The sequence below is a fragment of the Rhinolophus sinicus genome, linkage group LG06 (assembly GCF_036562045.2).
Source record: "Rhinolophus sinicus isolate RSC01 linkage group LG06, ASM3656204v1, whole genome shotgun sequence".
Lineage (NCBI taxonomy): Eukaryota > Metazoa > Chordata > Mammalia > Chiroptera > Rhinolophidae > Rhinolophus > Rhinolophus sinicus.
Genome location: NC_133756.1, coordinates 91984144 through 92006112, shown reverse-complemented (window position 1 = coordinate 92006112; position 21969 = coordinate 91984144). Strand labels below are relative to the sequence as shown.

General features: G+C 40.2%; 2 long non-coding RNA genes across 3 annotated transcripts; one reads left to right on the top strand and one right to left on the bottom strand.

Moving 5' to 3' along the window:
* The first annotated feature begins 59 nt into the window (after window positions 1-59).
* On the top strand, window positions 60-15707 carry LOC109436849 (uncharacterized). 2 transcript variants are annotated; one of them, XR_012497407.1, is made up of 3 exons: window positions 60-370; window positions 7112-7341; window positions 15572-15662. It is a non-coding gene; the product is annotated as an uncharacterized LOC109436849 (long non-coding RNA). The 2 variants fall into 2 exon arrangements; XR_002136162.2 differs by having other exon boundaries at window positions 66-370; window positions 7112-7266; window positions 15572-15707.
* Window positions 14570-21964, bottom strand: LOC141572194 (uncharacterized). The gene is made up of 2 exons (XR_012497408.1): window positions 21834-21964; window positions 14570-15809 (listed from the first exon to the last, which is right to left on the bottom strand). It is a non-coding gene; the product is annotated as an uncharacterized LOC141572194 (long non-coding RNA).
* Between the last annotated feature and the right edge of the window lie 5 nt (window positions 21965-21969).

Genomic DNA, 21969 nt, shown 5'->3' with positions numbered 1-21969 from the left:
GAGCCTGCAGGGCGATGAACAGAGCTCCCACAATCCTCTTCGCCTCCCAAAACTCTGTATCCACTCTTTATTGGCCGAATCTTTGGGCTGTAAACCTTTCTCTGTTACAGTGAAAATTCGGTTGTCTTATTTGGGGGAATAGTAAGGGTTGGGAGTGCAGCTTATTTTAGGTAGCACCCTAAATGGACACAGTAAAGCAGGTTTGTCAGTAATGCCCCTCGGTCCATCACTAATGCCCCCCTCTTTGGGCTGTTTGTGCATCTTTTCTGCTGAATCTTAGAGGAATGGGAGTGGGCTTTGGGGTCAGAAAAATGACATCGCATGGACGAGAAAGAGGGAGGCGAATATGCATGAACGTGCCAAAGGAATGGTGAGTACCACAGAGTGGAAGAATGTTTAAAGAAGTAGGACAGAGAAGGTGGGCCACGCCAGATTATAGAAGACTATAATAATTTGCAGGTCTACGGGGGTCCCTGGAAGAAATGGAATGATATGGCCAGAGCTTCTCTTGGAAGGTGGAGGAGAGACTAAAGTAAGAAAACTATTTAACAGGCTGTTGCAGTGGTGAAATGAAAAGTAACAAACTACTAACTGGCACACAGCAGTGGCAGAGGGAAAGGAAAAAGATTTGGTAACATCAGGAAAGACACAGGAGAGGGAAATGATTAGCCATTGTTCCTGCTCTAATGTTATTTGTGTGATGTGAATGTATTAATAATCATTCTGCCTATATTGGATTATGAGCTATATAAAGTGCAGGGAAGGAAACTCGGGAGTGGGGAGGAAATTACTTCCCTGTAGTGCTGATAAATGCCCCTATCCACACTCCCACCACAGTGGACTGTCAATAAAAGCTAAGGTTGGCTGGCCAGGAAAAGTGGCACTGACAAGAGAGTGTTGCTGAGTAGAGGAATGATTTTTATGGAGAATAGGTTAGAAGGAGGAAACAACAGAAGTTGGGAGGCAGAGAGGCCACCACTGAAATAGTCCAGGAAAAAGACAGTGAAGTTAAAACTGAATAGCAAAAGTGAAGAGGTCAGATCCACCAGACATTGCAGGAGAGAGGATAAGGAAAAACATGTTCAGTGCGGTCTTGCTTCTGCACTTTCAAAAACAAATTCACATAGGACTTTCTGTGATGATGGAAATGTTTTATAATATGAGTTGTCCACTACGGTAGCCACTAGGGACATGTGGCTTTTGAGCGTTTCAAGTATGGCTAGTACAACTAAGGAACTCCATTTTGAAGTTTTAGTTTTATTTAGTTTCAGTTAATTTAAATTTACATAGCTGTATGTGGCTAGTGGTTACCAAATTGGACAACAGTGTAAAATATCCCCTTATCTCCTGTTTGCCAAATTCACTTATTTCATCTCTGTACCATCCTATTTGAAGATACTGAAGCTTTTAAAAGTTTTGAATTTCTTAGCCTCAGTGAAACTACTCTCTCCTGGTTCTCTTCACACATTTAGATTACTTGTCCTCAGAATTTCTCACTAGCTTTCCTCCCTTGTTCCACATTTAAATACAGGCAATCCTTCAGATTTTGTATTTGGCCCTTTTCTCTTACTCTACAGTCTTTCCCTGTCTGCCTCCCAGAGTTTTAAAGATATTTATGAATCATTCCCTAATCTTTATCTTCAGGCCTGATTTGCCTTTCTTCCCTTGGCTTCCATTTAGGAGGCATTTTAGTTTAGTGAAAACAATATGGGCATCAGAGTATGACCTAAAGTAGAAACTGCAAAACAGCCTTTACCTTTTGGGATTGATGTAATAATTAACTCCCATACATAAAGTAACTGTTAAGTGGTTGTTCATTCCTATTCTACTCTTCCGCTCCTGAATTACAGGCCCAAATTTCCAACAATGTGCTGTCTATCCTTGCCTCTGTATCCTTAGAAAAAGGTGGACACATTTAAAATTTTGCATGCAATCTTTTTTATACAGGCCTTTACCTTTTCTCTCTGAGAAGATGACTCCCTAAAGTGGTTTTCAGCTACATTCAAACCCTATTTTATTTATCATGTAACTCCAGTGTCTTCCATAATCTTGTAATAATAGGAATTCACTAAATAGTGAACTGGAAAGAAATTTAATTTGAAGATAGAATTCATCGTCACCTGTGCCAAAAGCTTTACATGGTGATCTATAATAATTTTTCAAAGGTATAAAATGCTGACCTAGTGACTCTTTCCTTAGTAAAACCCTACTCTCAGCTTCATGATAGCTGAGTCCTCTGTGTGACAGTGTAGGAGTTGGCAAGGTTTTTCTCTAAAAGACCAGATAATAAATATTTTCAGCTTTGTGGTCACATATGGTTTCTGATCATATATTCCTTTTTGGCTTTCTGTTTTTAACAACCCTTTAAAAAGGTAAAAACCTGTCTTAGCTCCCCTGCCTTATGCCTGCATGATTTGTCTCATGGGCTATAGTTTGCTGACCGCTGGACCCTCTTCCTGCACTCTGTAATCCTGAGCACAGTCTGAAGGTGAAGCTAAGATTGGCACCACCACTGAAGACATGTATTAGGAATCACAGTATAAATGAATGTAATCACATTAGCCAACACTACATTTTAAATCATGGAAAAGTTGAAGTCTGTCCCACAGTAGAGTTCCAGAAATTAAGGCTAGGAGCAACATATCATTTAGAATTGCTTTTAGTTGCCAGTGACAGAAAACTGGTCTGATTGCTTAAATATTGTTCCTTAAATGACAAGCTATCAGGCAAAAGCAATCACTGGCATTGGTTCTGCTGTTCAGAAATGTCATCTAGAACCCAGATGCTTTTTAGTCTCTTGCTCTACCATCCTTGATATGTTAACTTTTTATCCTCACTCTTGATGTCTCCTGGTTATGAAGTGGCTGCTCCTGCTCCAGACATCTTGTTCCCATACTAGCGTATCTATCTGGGAAAAAAGGAGCAGTGTCTCCATCATTTCATCCTGGAAATGAAGCTCCCAGTGAACTCTCCCTTGTTACTTTGATCACAAATGGGTTGCATACTATCATATGCCGAAAAATGGGCCCACAAATGTATCCACACTCTAGTCCTGGGAACCTCTGACTATGCAGATGTAATTAAGTTTACAAACCTTAAATTATCCAAGGGCCCAATATAACCACACAGTTTCTTAAGAGCCAAACAATTTACACTGGCTGGAGCAAAAGAGGTCAAGCAGAAGAAGTCAGATTCCAAGTGTGAAGGATTCAACACACCGTTGTGCAAAGTCCACGTGCAAGGACGGGAGAGAGACTTTTATAAGCTAGGGGCCGCCCCAGCTGAGAGCTAGCAAGAAAATAGGGACCTCAGTCCTACAACCACAAGGAAATTGGTTCTGCCAACAACCTGAATAAGCTTGGAAGCAGGTTCTTCCCAGAGCATCTTGGTAGGAGTCTGGCCAACTGACACCTTGATTCTGTCCTTATGAAACTCAGAGCCAACCCAAACTCATGACCTACAGAACTGTGAAATGATAAATGTGTGCTAATTAATTAGAGCAGCAATAGAAAACTATTACACATGCTTACCCCAGACCAATCACCAAGTAAAGGGAATAGAAGTGCCCTGACTGCTTTAGGCCAGTCATGATTAACTCCATGTGGCTGAGGTGAGGCCCATCCTCCCTGAAATCAAGAGACCTTGATAGACTATACTATCTGGAGAACAATTAGGGTTATGTTAGCAAGAAAAACGGGAGAATAGCTGTTGGCTAAACAATTAACAGGATGTTTCATTAGGGGGTTGAATACCATCTGGCTGGATTATAATATGGTCTATCGGAAAAGCTAAGAGAAAGGGATGCTAGACGGATGAGCACTCTCCTCAACCAACAAAGCCTTCAGAGGTAGAATTCTAATAGCTGTTATACTTCTACTCCAAGATGGCTCAATCAGAAAAAATGGAAAATGTTCCCAACAGTCCTTGAAAACTTATATTTTTACTATGGTTCCAAAGGTGATACCATTTCACTGCAGTTTCAAATTCAATTCCTATATAATGAGGTTTCAAATTGCCCTCCCCCTCCTTTGGCTACCTTCTGGTTTTTTCCCCCACTTGTCCCCAGTGGTAAGTGTACTAGTTTTGTTTTGTTTTGTTTTTTCCTATTTATGATTAAAATACCATTTCTCAGTCTTTCGTCTCCACTTACTCTTTTGCTACTGATTTTATCCCTCTTGGGTAAATGACTAATTTATATGAAATTTCCTTTCCAAACTTTTGTCTTCTCTACTGCTTTCCTGGATTTCTGGCTTCTTGAAACTCCAGCATGACTGCATTATGTAAAACCACTTGATGTTCACTGTGACATTTCAGGACTCCATGCATTATTCATGCCATGATGATAAAAACTTAATGAAAAGTTTGCAGTTTTACAAGTTATATGGTGAAGGTATTCCATGCAGTAATTAGAGGCAAAGTAACCAAAAAAAAAAAAAAAAAGGAGGAGGAGGAGAAGGAAAAAGGGACCAGCCTCTAATTTGTAATGCAGAGCATGAAACTGCTTAAAGAACTGTGTTTTGGTCAGTCGCAAAACATATTTAGCTGTGAAGCATTACCCCCTCCCCAAACAGGTTTATCTATTATTGAGGTTGAAAACCTGCTTACTTCATAATAACTTTTTTTCTGCAACATTCAAGCAGAAGAAAATAAAGAGATAGATAACTTGGTGCAGGGAAATCTTTGGGGTGACCAGAGGACTGGGATTTGTAGATTTTGAAAGATTATGAAAAAAAACGAATCAATGTTTAAAAATGTTTCCCTTAACTCTACAAGAAAAAAAATCTTTAAAATTTATAAACAATTCATTTTAAAATATCTAATGAGTTTGATGGCTTCATACTATCATTAATGTCTCAAAGACCCCAAAATACAAACGATGCTTGCCTCAGTAGCGCAAGCTTCATCACTAAGTATACTGGATGTAAATCCATATTTCATATAATTTTCATGATCATTTGTAATTTGGGGAGTAGACTTCTTGTTAGATCTGATTAGTTGATCTTAGCTTTTACTTACATAGCAGCTAACTAAGACCTCATACAAGAAGTATCAATTTTGGCATATTCTATTGGTTATTTGTGCTTGAATTCTCTTTGTGCATCTCCACTGTAGGGAACTGAGAATGTTCTAACCATTTGTCCATTTTGCAAACATAGCGTTTGGATTACATAAGCATTTACCAGGCACAGAAGTGATGGCTTGCTTAGAGCAAACAGAGGAAGGTGCCAGGGGCAGTACCCCTGCCTGTGTACTCCCACTCTTCTTTTACAGCTCCTCTCAAAGTGTGTGACTGACAATCAGACATGCAGACTAATGAAGGCTCCAGTGTACTAAATGTGAGCGGAGATTAACCTGCTTTAGATGAAACTATACCTAGAATCTCCCAGCCTTCCAGATACCTGAGTTGTGCGTACTGCACATTCGAGTCCCCTGCACTAAGGCATGCATCTCAGAGGATGGGCCTTTACACGCTGCATCAGAATCACTGGCGAACTCGTTAAAAAACACACAGTTCCAGACCCCACTAGACACAGTCAACTAAAAGCAATGATAAGTTCTAATAGTGTCCCTGAACCCCAATGAACTATAGTATGCGTTTCAAAATCTGTGTGGCCAGGCCCAGCAATTAGCATACTTACCAAGCAATCCTACTGCTTTTGCAAGTGTTCAGTCATTGAAGAAAAATATTTTATATTATTCATCAACATAGAACTCTTTAAAAATCTGCCCCAGAGTAACAAACTGCCTAGGTTCTAGTATATTGGGGGTTTGTATTTTAGGTGAAATGTTTTAGTTTTATAAGGTACAAGGGACCAAGAAGTCATATGATGCAGCACACAGATTAACAAATTATTAAAGAACCCATACAATTATGTCTCAAAACAATTCTAATTATCAGCATGTCCGTATCCCATTTTACAGATGTAGCAACTGAGACTTAAAGACAAAGTACACGTAAGTAGGAGATATTTTTTAAGAGTGATTTGCATTCATGTCTGTGTTCTCACATGAATAAAAAGGGCTCCATTTCATAAGTTAAAATATATCTATCTACAACTTCATTTTAGTGAGGTATTAAAGTGCTAAACACTTAACATACATTATTACTTAATACTAACAATACCAAAAACAACCCTAGGAGTAAGTTTTATGCTCTTAATTTTACAAATGTGGAATCTGAGGCTCAGAAAGGTTAAGCCACTTTTCCAAGATCACACAGTTAGTGACAGAGGCAGGAGTCACTAACTCAAAGTCCCTCTTCCAATTGCATGCATTATGCCAAGGGACACAGTTGCAGAGAAAATGCCTTTTTAAAATATATTTTGAAATCTATTCAAGTGTTATAAGACAAATATAGACATGACAAACATGAAAAATGTTTTGTTTAAATGGTTACGTCTTTTAAGCAAAGTGCATGCAAGAATAATTTACACAGTATAACTTCAAACCTTCAATAAAAATAGTGTGTTCAGAATCTTACTTGAAAGTGTAGATGCTATATTAAGAATTTTAAAAAGACAAGCAGCATAGTCTTGTTTTCTTCTGTTGTTCCAACTTACAGTGTCAAAAATAAGATTGGTTATCATCATTTTCCTCACCTATTCGAAATCATGGCTTAGGGTACCATGCAGTTAATAAGAAGTTAACTGGACCTAGAATTTACTTTTCAACATCTCTAGGAAGCCTGTTGACATTCTCAGGATGAGGAATTAATAATTGATTAGCATTGATTATGGAACTCTTCATGAAATTTAACACACCATAATGGAAATAGATAGCTTTGAAAAATCATTTGAAACAAGAAACTTAGTGAAGTTGAATTATTGAGGTGCTGATATAGGTAGAACATGATCTCAAATTAAAAAAATGTTTTCCATGTCTGTCAAAATAATTGTTTGGGGTTTATGAGTCTCTGACAGATTACTTATGTCATCCCCTCTATTACAGATTCCTCCCATAGATTTAAATGCTCTTTTAGTCCAGTGAATGTAAGTGTTATTGTGACAGTGGCTTCATGTTCATCAGGAAACAAAAGGAATTAAAATTGTTAAAGAAATGGGGGTCTAGGACCTAAAGAAATACAGTAAGCTCATAGCCACATTCCTTCCAGTGTAGCAGGCACCTTTGACCAGGAGATGGCAGCAGTGGAAGCAGGAACTTCTAGAAGAAGGCATCCTGAGCAAACACTCTACTACTTGGAAATCAGGATCCCGCCTCGAGTTGGAATCACCAAAGACGTCTGGTTGATATGAAGACCTTTAGGAGGTACCACGTCACTGAAATGATCCCAGGCTTCTCCTGTTCAGAGTCCAAATCTGAGTCTGAAAACTAAAATCAAAGGTTAGGAGTACTGAGCAGATGTTACCAAGCCTTGGTAGCAAAGGGTCACTGAAAAATCAGCCCAGTTTATACCAAGAAAAATTAATTAGAAGTAACACACCAAAGCACTACAATAAGAAGCAGAAAGTTGAACAAGGCTTTAAAAGAGCCACAAGTCACAGAACAAATAGCGACCTAACTGGGAACCAAGAATATTGTGCTATCTACTAAATTTGACTTCTTCAAAATAGACTTCAAAAATGTAAATTTGCTAGTTCTAGTGGGCAATGGCGATATGAAGATGAGTCTGGAGCTCTGCATCAGATGCACCGCACAGCCTCAGGACAGCTCCCGCTAGGTCCAAAACAGTCCTCTCAAGTCTCCTCTTTCACATCAGGATTGAAGCTCATACTCTCCTCATTAGACCAGGTTTGGAACAAGTTTTTGGCAGATTGTCCGAAGATAAAGAATGGTAGGCAGGCAAAATCAGAGCACTCCACAGCCAGAGTAACCGGGATTTGTTTCTTACAAAAATGGGGCAAGAGAGCCTCCAAGGGAAGTCTGATAGAAAGAAATTTCAGACTTTGAACACCATGCTCTAAGCCCTCGGGCCATAAAAAAATATGGTGAGAACATTCCTTGCTCCCAAAACACTGAATGGGAGATTGGGAACTTTGTCCATTAGCTATGGAATTCTGGTCTCCACACGACAAGGCCCTAGACCATGGAAGAGACCACATTCAAAGGAAAGCCCAAGACTCAGGTGTATTAGGGTGGCGTCAGGTTATGCCAAGCCAAATAAGTGCCAGCACATGTGCTAGAAGGAAGTGCCTGCAGGCAGGTCCTATATGAAACTAGAGATTGAGGCTCCAGCCAATATCCTATCACTAAAGACTTAGCCAAGGTTGACACAATTGACAGGTCTGCTATAAACTGCTGGGGCTTGAGCTTCTCTGCTGTGAAGCACTTCCGTTTCCACTGGGGAAGGCCTTCTAGCATAGAATAAAATACGTAGCTGGTTTACTGCTTCTCTCTCATATCATCAGTTTCCCTCCCTGCAAACTGGTCAGGTCCTGCCCATAAATGCTATCGTGGAGGCTGTTACTCACACAGCAGGTTGCTTACCCCTTGAGGCAAATAATCTTCAGCCTGATTTTCATGTGATCAGTAGAAGAGTCCACGACTAGATTCTAGGCTCTAGAAAATGAGAAAAAAGTAGGTCCATACCAAATAGCTAGACAGGACATCTGTAACTCCTCTGCACATGTCAAACTGTCAGTGAGGTGGGCCACACTGTGATGACATGTCCCATATACTTGGTCTTTAACAGTTAGTCCTCCTCAGTGAGGAACGAGATGGAAGGCCTTGGAGCAGCATTCTGCTCCAGCAACTCCCGGTCTGGATGCCAGAGCCACAGTATTACCTGGGTGAACGCAGGGCCTGGAAGGCATAGGTGAGGATGCTAATCCACTCATGTTCCTATATGCAAGACAGGCTGTCAGAAACAACTCCCCAACCCCTTAATGGACATAAAGGCCTAAAAGATACATATGCACTCAGGTAAGGACAAACACATTCAATTAGTCTGGTAGCAGCTGAGGCCAGAAGCCCCCAGCAAGAAGGGTCAGGACCTCTTCAGCCACTGTTGGCAAGTTCTGCCTAAACCCAAATGGAAGATGTAGAACTACACAGAACTAGACATCAATCCACCGGTGTCACCAGGAAACAACACATCCAGAAAGCAGCAGCCTTGTACTTGACATGCAAGCAATATAAGGTAGCAGAGTCATCACATATCACGATGACAAAAAAAAAAAATCCAATAGCAGTCCATTCTTGGAATTTCCAGCAAGCATCTGTAGGGAAGTCCACCAGGAGGTAAAAAGCCTCAGTCACCAGAGTTTAAAGGCCAAGTCCACTCCTTAGAAGAAGAACTCACCAAAGCAAAGCAGGGTCTTGCTTCTCTGGGAAGGCCAGTTCCCACCACACGGGCTCTGTAGCAATTGGCAGAAAGCATTTCTTCAGAGCTCACAGCCTAAATCTGAGACTGAGCAGTAAGGAGGAGCCCTGTAGGGGCTTTAAATCCCTCCTGGGGGAAGCAGCTGGGGAAGGTTTGAACCTACAGGTGAGACATCAAGGGACTCCAGGTGTGCTCAAAAGGCACCCACTGTGGGAAGCAAGCAAACCCTCAGGGAACAAAGATCGGTGGGGTCTGACCAGTCCTACAGCAGTCAAGTAGGTCCCACCTCCTAGTCCCTTCCAGCTATTCAACTTTTACATTAATTCAGGTTTCCCTAATTAAGCTCTAAACTCTTTGAAGACCACAGCTTATGCTTTCGTATCCTACACTACAGCAGCCAGGATCAAGTACTGTGCATAAATAGGGCTAATACATATATATTTGTTGATTTATGCTGTTCACTAAAGGCAGCACGGTACTGCAGAGAACACACTACGTGGGGGTGCAAGTGAGAGGAGTATTTCATTCCGGCAAGTCTTGTCACCTTTCTGCACCTCAACTGCTTCTCTGTAAAATGGGGCAGTCAGACTAAACTTGTGTCCCTTTGAGGCTTAGTGTTTCTTAGACTCACTGTGGGGACAGAGCCCCAGAGAGCAGTTTCCAGGCTCTCGGCCTCACATAGAAAGGTGCTGGCTCAGGTATTAGATGGGCATCAGCTGTGACTAGTTGGCCGTTGGCTGTTACCAGTTAGCCATCAGTCACTGATATAACTACCATGGCTAAGCTAGAAAGGTGTCCTGGAGTAGTGTAGTAGTGTAGTGACGTGGTGGTGTGGCGTCCTGGCGTGGCGTGGCGTGGCATCGCGGAGTGTGGATTGTGGATTGCAAAGAGGCAGATTGCAGCTAGCAAGTGAGGTTGGTTGGCAGAGACAAGTGGACGGCGGGTTGTGGATCATGTGGCTCCTGCCTCCTGTGTCTCCAACCCAGCCGCCAGCAAGATTATAGTGGTATGACTCCCCTACCTATGGCACCATGGGTGTTCCTTTTTGGCTTCGCCATATCCTGCGTTCTTATGCGGGGAGCGGGACTAGAGACCCCAGAAGAGACCCTGCCTGTCACCCTGCATGACACTCTGCCTCAGGTAGTCACCGTGCACAGTGGGAGTAGGGAGAGGAGAGGGACACTGGCCCATGTCCATGTATTGACAGTAGATCTGCTTTCATTGGGTTTACATTTGGGGTTCACAGTGGAAGGTCATGTATAAGGGTTCTGTGGCTAAAATTTTTGAAAATTTCCTGACTAGATTATTTCAAAGGTCTCTTTCACTCTAACAGGATGTGGTTTTGTAATTCCATTGACATTTACTATGTGGAACAAGTGTCTTGTTAGGTAATGGTCCCTCCCAGTCTAAAAGCTTTGTGACCCTATACCCTTACCAGCCTCTGGTGACATCTCCCACTTTGGCAGAGATGCAAAAAAGACAGCTGTGTTGTTTGCATCTAACTACATACCTATTTCATTCTTCTCAGCTCAGTCATTTCAAATGTGTAGGCACCTCCCTTTCCTCCATCTTCCTATGAATCTAATTTGTGTCCTAATTGTTGAGAGAGCCACTTGGAATGCCCCTCCCTCCACGCAGTTTGAATAGATCCATGGTTCTTTCCTTCTTTGCCCTCACAGCATTCTATAAATAAATAAAACTTTATATATATATATATATATATATATATATATATATATATATATATATATATATTCTTTTTTAAAGATTTTATTGGGGAAGGAGAACAGGACTTTTTTGGGGGGCAACAGTGTGTACTTCAAGGACTTTTCCAAGTCAAGTTGCTGTCCTTTCAATCTTAGTTGTGGAGGGTGCAGTTCAGCTCCAGGTCCAGTTGCTGTTGTTAGTTGCAGGGGGCAGAGCCCACCAACCCTTGTGGGAGTCGAGGAGTCGAACCAGCAACCTTGTGGTTAAGAACCCACTGGCCCATGTGGGAATCGAGCCAGCAGCTTTCGGCATTAGGAGCACAGAGCTCCAACCGCCTAAGCCACTGGGCAGGCTCCCCTTATAGCATTCTTACCTCGTACTTCTTACTCGTCCTCCTTTGCCTGGCATAATATTCGGCCTTTCCCCCCTCTGCCTATTTATACCTAAAGGATCTCAAGAATGCTAAGAAATTTTTGTGGGTGATGTCTGTGGACCAATGGCCTAAGCAGTAGAGAAGGAAAAGGAATGTGGTAGGAAGGAAGGGAAAAGGAAAAGATAAAAGGAGAGAAGGAGACCAAGAAGAATCAAAGAGAAGGTGGTATGTATGGTCTCTTGGCATATGGAGATGTCCACTCCTCTTGCTCCTTCTCTAAAATAATCCCAAATTGCCACTACGTATGGGGCTGCCTTTGACTAACAATCTAGTAAAAACAACAAAAAAACAAAAAACACAGAATAAAACTTGCTCTCTTTATTCCTTCTCACCAAATAGCAGTCCATTAGTATGTCTTTGAGAGACAATATCACATAAAGTAGTACAGTGGTACCTCGGTTTTCGAACATAATCCGTTCCGGAAGACTGTTTGAGTTCTGAAACGTTCGAAAACCAAGGCACGGTTTCCCCATAGAAAGTAATGCAAAATGGATTAATCCGTTCCAGGCTTTTAAAATCAACCCCTAAAACTGCAAAATTAGCATGAATTTTACTATCTAATGATACCATAGATCCATAAAATTTACGGCGTTCATAAACCGAAATGTTCTTCAACGGAGACGTTCAAAAACTGAGGTACCATTGTACATAGTTCAAATGTGGGTTCTGCAGTCAGACTGCCTGGAATCTTGAGAGCTTTGTGACCTTGGTCTTTCTATACCTCAGGTTTCTCATCTTTAAAGTTGAGATAATAATAGAACACAATTTTATGGTTGTGATGAGCATGAAATGAGATAATACAAGTAAAGCGTTCGGCATAAGGCCTGGCACAAAGGAAGGCTCTGTAAATGTCGGTTGTTATATTTTTTAAAAATGTTTTGCTTTAAGGCTTTCCCCCCATTTCTGTCTGTTACATCATGTTCTTTTGTAAATGAATTGGCTCAATCTCTTGTGGTCCTACCATGCCTACCACAGCCTAATAAATGTTCATGGTAAACATTGCTTCTCTCTATGGAGTACTTATTAAATGTTCTTGCTGATGTGCTAGTAAAGCACTAGTTTCATGTAGAAAAAGAAAGGAAATAATCACATCATAGTCTATTCACAATAGGCCTGTTTAGAAGCTTCCATCTGGGGCAACATATGAACTTTATTATTTTATTGCAAGAGCGTAATAAAATAGGAAACAAATGAGCTGCAGTTGATGCTTTTAGAGAACTTGGTTTACCAAAGTGTGTGGTTCTTAATCAGCTGTGTGCATTACAGTCACCTGGGAGAGTTTTCAAAGAACATATACATGGGCCCCGTCCCCCAAGGATTCTGATTCACTAGGCTGAGGTGATGTTCTGGCATGTTTATTCGGAAAATAGTTACCCCAGTGATTCTGATGCGAAACTACTGTTCCAAGTATTCCTGGCCCTGGTCCTCCCATTAGATGAAAACCACTTTCAACTAGAATGTAAAGACCATCCATAATTTTGATGGCACTCTCCCTATACCTATGTGTACTAGAAATTTATTAACAAATTCTTCACTCACACAAGAAAGTATCTTTAGTTCAAGCTTATAACACAACCACAAAATTATAAATTATATTCTAATAATATTGAGCTACCAGCAACTCTTCTGATGGGTTTTTGCCATTTTAATAACAACAAAAACAAAAAGGATGTAGAAAATTTCATGACTCACTTTCTTCACCTGAAGCTGACTCTGCATTGGGATTTTGAAAGCATTCCTGCGGCAATTTTTATTTTTCTCTTGGATGCTTTTCCCCATTTTCTTATTTTAGGATACTTGTCTGCTTTAATATTTGAGGCACTCCAGTATCTCAGCCCTTTAGAGACAAGAGCAGAACAGGGAACAGGAAAATATAATTGAATTCTGTTCTTTTTAACTAAAGCATGCTTTTTAGTTTCATAAAAGAATAGATGTTATAAATAAAAAAAGACATATTGGTTCACCTTCTTGTGGCTCCTAAGCCTCAAAAGTTCTCCCAGTTTTCATTGGCTGCTTCTCTGCCTTTAAAAATTGTTGATAATCCTGCCATCTGTAGCAGCTTCTGTACTGGCTGAAGGAAACACTGGCTGAATGGATCTAGCATATAAAAAAGGGATTTCAAAAGAGAACTTTATTTCCTCACACATTCAAACACAATTTCTCATTGCCTTTATTCCCATGTCCAAAGAAATCAATTAAGTGAGAGACTTGTGAGAGCCTCCGTGTCATTTTAGTTGAGTTAATAAATAAAGTGCCTGTTACGTAGGGAGAGGAATGTGGAGGTATTAGTTATTTTTATCATTACTTTTTTATAATCTCTGGGTGTTGTTATTATCCTTGAGCTACAGCTAATGTTTAGGACCTAAATATGTGGAATCCCCTCTAAAAGTGTGTCTTAGTTACAGCAGACACAAGAAATGCTTGTTCAAGTGAAGGAAGTTAATGGAGTGTGAATTTATAAATAATGTTTTTGAGTTTCTGAGATGTTTCAGAGAAGAAATGCCCTTCCTACAGTAACAAAAGAAATTTAAATTCCAGCTGTTAGGTGGAATTTCAGGAGCTAAAAAAATCAGACTTTCATAGCACATCACTCCAGGCTGTTCTACATTGTTGACTCCATAATACATGCAAAAATACATGATGCCTTGAAATGTAAAGCAACAGATTTTTACATGACCTGCATACCCGTATGGCATGAGTAACAGGGCACTGCAGTGACATGCCACTAAGCCAAGAGGAGACAGGCTCTTCGGTGGAATATTTTTATTGTGTGTAGAAAATTCCTGGACATACTAAAGAAAGATGTATCACACACCCCTTCCCGTGGGTTTCCATCAGAAATCTGTCCATGTCTCCAGTGTACCACTTAACTCTCTTGCATTAAGTGTCCCCATGACCTTTCCTGCTACCAGACTGGGAACTTTTTGAGGGCAGCCTCCAGATTCATCTTCGTATTGCCATTGCCCACCAGAACTAGCATACAGCGCTCAATAAGTGCTGAATGAAGACAGGATGGCATGGCAATCTTCATCTTTTTCAGTCAGCATATTAAATTAGTAGGAGAAATGCCTCCATACATATGGTAACACATTTTCTGGGGAAAACAGGGGAAATGTGTAGCTTTTGGTTTATTAAAATAACTGCATAGTCAAAAAGATTACTTTTTTTACTTCTTAGTACAGAATTTTTCTGCTAATAGCTCATAAAACATAGGTCTTAAAGTAGTGAACAAAGCTGAAAACATTTACCAAAATTTAAAAATCTAAATCAAAATCTTCCCTTCTGTCTACATAGATAATTATCATGGGAAAAGCCACACTTTATTACATTTTCCCCTCTGTCTACAAGCTTGTAGATTCTGAAAAATAAACAAATAAAAGGAAGGCACCAACATCTAAAACTTAATCTTCATTTTCTCACCTGAAATGAATTAATTATATAGATTTTCAGAAGAATCAGAATTTTCCAGTATTGAAATAAAAATGAAAACTTCTGCTCCATAGACACAAGTAAGCCTTTTAGGTTTTATGTTGATTGTGAAGTAAGTAGTATATTTAAGATGAAGGCAAATGGTACAATAAATATGTGGGGTATATGTGTAGATCTTTCCTTGGAAAATATTTTAGAATAAAACAACCCCATAAATTCACAACATGTGTTAGAATAAGAAACTTGTAACAATGGTATATTATGTAATAGCTATTTGTTACAATGGTTCAGTTGTATCCTTTCAATTATTTAATATAACCAAACCATCTGTCTTAAATGTAATTTTGCCTGATTTTTTTTATTTCTAATTTTTTATTAGTCTGACTACCATGCAGCAGAATTCTCTTAAATAAACTAAGTCCTGATTCAGAGATTTTTCACTATATCCACATTGTCTGGCCACATAGATTACTCCCAAAAGTAGTCAGCAAGTTGCTGTCTAGTGGCAGGTTTACCATGATGAAGATAATGTAAGAAAACAGACCATTCTTTTAATGAAAACTGTTTGTGAATCAGAATTATTTAGGCTGCCTAGATACCTATTATTGAATAAAAGCACAGATTTAAGATATTCAAAATGATTTCTGATCCTCACTCACCCTTTTTTCCCCCCCAAATGGAAAACTTTTCTTCCTAGTGATGTGAACTATCCCTTTTTCTAGAAATGAGACTTCTGACCCCAGTGGATTAGAAAAGGGATGACTCCTTTGCCATCTGGCCACAGCCTTCTTGACTTCATTCTCCAAGTCAATGCCAGAAGTGACAGGGAGCTGAATGTTGTTATGTTCTGAGACTCCTGGATGTTGACTTCTTCACGCTTGACCACCAGAGCCATGAGTTTGAGTTCTCCTCAGTCTTTGATGATGCCATCAGCAATGACAGCAAATTTCACCATTCCACCTAAAACAGTGTTGAGGATGGTTTCAACCTTAGGATGAGCCAAAAGCAGTTTAAATATTGAATTCACCTGAACTTCCTTTATACAACTACTGAGATCCAGAAAGTTGGGTGGGTTTGGACCATTAAGGGAACTTATGTCATATGGATCAATGTCTAGTCCAGTACCATTCACAAAGCAAGTGGTGTTCCCATTTTGTTTTATGTATTCAAGGTCTTATCTGGTGACTGAATTTTCAATAGATGCATTTTTTATTTGTTGTCCATGGCAAATATGTCTTTTTTATAAATATCTTGAATTGTCCTCAAAGTTTAGCTTGGTATCAAAACTAATAACTTGTCCTCCCAGAGCTTCACCAAAGGGTTTCACTCCAACCTAAGTAACATAAACTTCCAGGAAGAAATTTCATAGCTTCTTAATTTGATTCACAGCCTGGTTTTCATAGACCCAGAGAGGCCTAAATTTTGTCCCATCTACTAAACTTGACTGTTCTTCAAACAGCCTTCAAACATGTAAATTTGCTCCTTGAAACATATATTCTGGTATAGATACTGCCACCTATTAAATATCAATGCCCCTACCCTAGAGGTTGCCCATCAGTAAAGGCCAAAATTTCCAAGTAGGGGCATCATCCACAGTGTCAGTCACAAAATATTCATGACGTTGTCTGACATCACTTTCTTGCTCTTGGGTTGCTGCAGAATCAGACAGCTTATGGAGATTAAACTCCCTTAGACTTGGCTGTCAAGAGTGGGTTCCTGAGCACTGGGATTCACAGATAATTTTGACCTGCATTGTCATGGGGGGATGATATCTTAAACGAAACAAGGCACAGAGGAATTGGACTGGGTGATTGAGATGGGAGGAGGAGGCTTAGTACAGATTTAATTTTATGTTGGATACAAACGTGGAGAAAAAGCCCATAGTGTGTGTGTGTTTGCACTTCTGTCTGGATATGAGTTCCTCAAAATTATGGACAGTATTTTATCCATCTTTGTATCCCTAATGTCTAGCATAGTACATTATATATACTAGGTGCTCAATGAATAATCATTAAATGAATTGCATTTTGGACCAGTCTTTAAGTCCCTGGAAAGCCTTCTCTAAATCATCTTTCGAGAACTGCTACAGCTGCGTGTCTCAGAGTCTTAGAGTATTTGGTTTGCTTTGCTTAGAGATGATGATTAATCCCAGTCATAATTTTATCAATATAGATATTAATAGGCATACTGGATCTAACTGCCACTTCAATTTTGTACATAGAACTCCCTAGGCCTATAACTCCCTAGAACTCCCTAAGTTCTTAGTGGTGCCAAGTCGTCTCACACTCACACAATAAGAAAAACAAAGAGAAAAGATTAAGTTATTCAGACAGGAGGTACATCCAAACAATCAAATGATACACAACAGAGAATAACTATTGACATAAAGAGAGGCCAAAAGTGGTAAGAAGGTGAGGGTTTTGGAGTTGTGCATGATCCTGGAAGAGATATTTGGATGCAGGAGATCTGAGAGTTCAGGTTGAATCTGGCCATTGGGGAAATGCTGTTTCTTAAGGTTAGAGAAAGGATGTAATTTGGTGTGGGGATTAAACTCTATGGCCTTCCCCCATCAGCTTTTATTCATCATATGGATTGCAGGTACCTACCTACAGGGGGTCAAATGAAAGGAGTAAAAATCATTAGTTCAGCAACAGACTGGCGGGGATCCATGTCCATTGGACATGGAAAACAGAATGGCCTTATATTAATTTTTAAACTTTATACAACAATTAAGCAAAATGAGATAAGGCCTGATACTTTTTAGGTCCAGAGGTTTCTAGTTTCATTATGAAGCCAATATTTACAACACATACATCTCCTACTACCAATTCTTCAAGTCACAACACCTAAGACCAGAGCTTGATTTAAAATCAATAAATGGGACGTGACTTCCACCCCACCCACAAAATGATCCAGGCAGGAAATTCCACCTGCCCATTGCTCAATCTAACCTTGCTAAAGAAAGAAACCTCTGGGTGGGGAAGTTTTTATTCAAATAAATTCCTAAGGATGATGTTCAATGAGATACCTCCTGAGCAAAGCAGCATAGCCACATGTCTGGAAAAGATCCAAACTCTGTGTCACTTGTAATGAGCCAATGTGGAGTCCAGGTAGATGACAGAGCACGGCGTCTCCGAGGTCTTCCTCAGCATCCCTGCTGTAACTGGGGCAAGCTTTAGAGCACAACTTCCTCCTCTGTGGATTCTCCACTCATTACTTCTAAATGATACATCAGGTGACCTTAGTTTCTTAACTACCCCCTCTGTTGATCTCATGGTAATCTATCAAATAGGCTATTTATCCAGAAATACGCAGCTGGATTCATAGCTAGCATTTATTGAGCTCAATGGGCCAAGTTCTTTACAAATCATTGCTAATTTAATCCTGTCAGCAACACAATGAAGTAAATGTTCCTATTATCATCCTCATGTTAGAGATAAAACTGAAGGAGGTTAAGCCCAGGTCTCTTAACTTCTAGGCTGGTGCTTTAACATTAGGTAACATTGCTCTAGCAAATGTCACCAAACACTTTACTTCCTTCATTCAAACAACTAATTGCTTCCAAACTACCTGGGCATGGATCCCTGCCAGTTTGGAAGCCCAGGAGGACTTCCTGGATTAATCCAAAGATACACTAGTCTCCCGACAAGTCTATTACCTGAAATTTTATAAACCTCTCTATATGTCATCCTACTAGATTGTCTATTAGTTGTATTTTTCCAGTGTTTATTAACTGATGCAGAATGCTTTGTTTGCCTGTAACAAAGCTTCACATCAGAGTAGTTTTCCTTAAACAGTATCTAGAACTGTAAAAGACAAAAGATGTTTGATGATGGGGATATTTAGGAAAGGCACTTCAGGTCAGCAGAGCATGAAGTCACACATCTGTGTGTGCCTACAGACTTGGCAGATGTATAAAGCACAAAAGAAATGCCTGGAGATGGGAAAGAACCAATGAGTTTAGAGGACCCCTGAGAGCTTTACACTAGCTAGTTTCTTTTTAGTCATCTTAAAAGGGAATAAGGGTCAAGTCAGATTTCCTAACAAACTCTCAGTATGTTTAGATATGGAAGGTGGTTGAGAGAAAGAGAAATTGGGGATAGCTGGAAAAGAGGGACTAGAGATGGAAGAGAATAGTCTTTTGGTATAGACTAGCATTCAAGAATAAAAAGTATCTACTCTGCTGAGATTGATGAGGAAGAGGAAAGAAAGGGTGTGGAGGATATATTTACAATAATGAACTAATTCCTAGGGTGATACTTGATGGTCTCCTCTGGTGCAGTGGGGAGAACCAGATATATATTGTAAAAAGCATGGTGGGTGGGAGAGGTGGAAAAGAGAAAACAAATTTAAAGATAGTTTCTGTGGACTAAAGACAAAAATAGTGACACTGGCTTACAGATGATGGGTTGTGGCTTTAGCTAAAAGACAAAGTTGTAATGAGTTATGGCTAAGATTTCCTTCCACAATGCTCTGTGGACCCTGAAGTGTAGAAATCTGTGGATTTGTGACTGGAGGGAAATTAGTAGACTAGGAAAGGACAAAACTAAGCCAAATCGTAGGGTTAATAAGAAGACCAATCAGAAGAAAACTGGTCTGAGGAAGCAAGAAGCACTGAGACTTTGTATACATTCATTCATTCATTTCACAATATATTTATTGAGAATCTGTTAACATGGTTATCTACTAAGTTCTGTAATACAAGGATTAATGAGGTACTGCGCTGGAGTTAAATGTTAAACAGGGCAAGACTCACTAATTGCTATGGAATACATGTACACAAATATGCTTTGAAAAAGTAGGTTCTTAGTGGTGCCAAGTCGTCTCACACTCAGACAATAAGAAAAACAAAGAGAAAAGATTAAGTTATTCAGACAGGAGGTACATCCAAGCAGTCAAATGATATACAACAGAGAATAACTATTGACATAAAAAGAGGCCAAAAGTGGTAAGAAGGTGAGGATTTTGGAGTTGTACATGATCCTGGAACAGATATTTGGGATGCAGGAGATCTGGGAGTTCAGGTTGAATCTGGTCATTGGGGAAATGCTGTTTCTTAAGGTTAGAGAAAGGATGTAATTTGGTGTGGGGATTAAACTCTCTGGCCTTCCCCCATCAGCTTTTATTCATCATATGGCTTGCAGGTACCTACCTACAGGGGGTCAAATGAAAGGAGTAAAAATCACTAGTTCAGCAACAGACTGGCGGGGATCCATGTCCATCTATAATAGTTCAGTTGGCCTAGGGCCAGTATTAATATTTTTATTGATGTTTTCGGAAGAATAAATCAAGACCATCTGGATTAACTCAATGAATAACACAAAGACCAAAAGCAAAATACTTGTGTCCTTGGTGATTATCTAGTGTTTAGGTGTTTATTGCCTATCTTCTTCAAAACAGATTCTAAATTCCATGAGGGCAAGTAGCTTGTCTGTCTTGTTCCTTGTTGTTTTCCCAGCACCTAAAACAATTTCTGCACATAATACTTGCTCAGTAAATTGTTTTACATTGCTTAAACAATAACAATCAACTGCGATAAGTGCTGTGATAGCAGTATGCCCTGGTGCTAGGGCAGCAGAACAGTAACTCTTATCTTGAAGTTTGGGGAGGCGTTCGGAAAGAAGGGGGCATTTGAGCTTTGAAGAGTGATTGGGCCTTTGTGAAGTGGAATGGAAAGTATTCCAGAAAGGGTGGAACCCCATAAATAGAGGCAACATATTATGAAGAACATGGTAAGTTTGGGGGAAAATGAAAAGTTTATTTTTGGAACATTGATAACTTTAAAATGTGGAGTACTTAGTGGAAAGTAAGTTTCCTTCCATACAAGCTATACCTTACATTATGGAATAGTTGCGAAACAAGGACCACAGGGGATGCAAGTAAATTAAATTACTTTTAAAAGACTATGGAGTGAAATTCTTTTGTCATGTGGATAAACCTGCCCATAGTGATTCTCTCCTGAAAAGCTTTTCCCTCCAAAGAGGACCCATATATGGCCTTAGTCCAGCTTTTTCCAAGAGGTTTATTCAAGGAAGTATGAAGAAACTGGATAGTTGCAAGAAAAGGTAATAGTGGCTAATGCTTTTAGCAATGATAAAAAATTAGATCAAGGGCTTAAGGTTATTTAATGTGAGGAGGGAGCACGATAAATGTTCACCGTTTAAGGATTATCACTAACCAACCTTTCATAAAAACGGAATAGTGGAGATGGAACCTACGCAGACTTTTATTTAGTGAACATCTACTACTGCGGAACAGATGCTTTGCAGACATTGCTTCACTTAATCCTCACAGCTGCCTAGAGAGACAAGGACCGTCACCCTCCATTTTATAGAAGAGGGAACGGAGGTGCAGAATGGATAGGTAACCTGCTGTGGGAAATTACACTGAAATCAAGGCCGACCTCTAAGTTCATCCCCTTTCCCTGACGCTATGCTGTCCTAACATAAGGTTTTTTATTACATATAGAGAAAATGTTCTTTATCAAACATGAAATACAATACCAAAGCAAGGCACAGGTCTCCGTGTGTGTGTGTGTGTGTGTGTGTGTGTGTGTGTGTGTGTGTGTGTGTGTGAAGTGAGTTCTGGGTCAGTCCTATTGCACTGTGAAGCAATGTTCCCAAATAGCCCAGACCACTGTGTATAATTCATCCATTATAATTAACCCCGGGGTGAAGCTATTGTTTCTGAAGCCCTGGTTGAAATCCAGATATGTGACCTGGAAAGACTGACATGATCTCTAATTACACCTAATTGAAGAGCTGGCCCTCTGAGAACTTGACCCGACTGGTCCAGGAGTCGGGCAAGGTGGGGGCTGCCTGGGCATCTCTGCGGGGGAGGTCCCCAGGCTCAGGGAGGCAGGTGAGGGGTAGGTGTCTGGATCCGGGGAATCACTCGGTGAGAGTGTAGAGGTTGGGGCTAAGCTGGGGGAAAAAAAAAAACTTTGACTTGGACAATTCTCTGGGGAGGGAGCGAGGAACACACCTTGCGCTCTCGTTCCAGGACTCCGGACTCCCACTGACAGGTCGTCCGAGGTTCACCATCTTCCAGTCCCCTGTGCTTCGGGGGAGTTGACCCAGGAGCAGTTAAACTGGGCCACTGCAGCCAACTCCCGGCATTC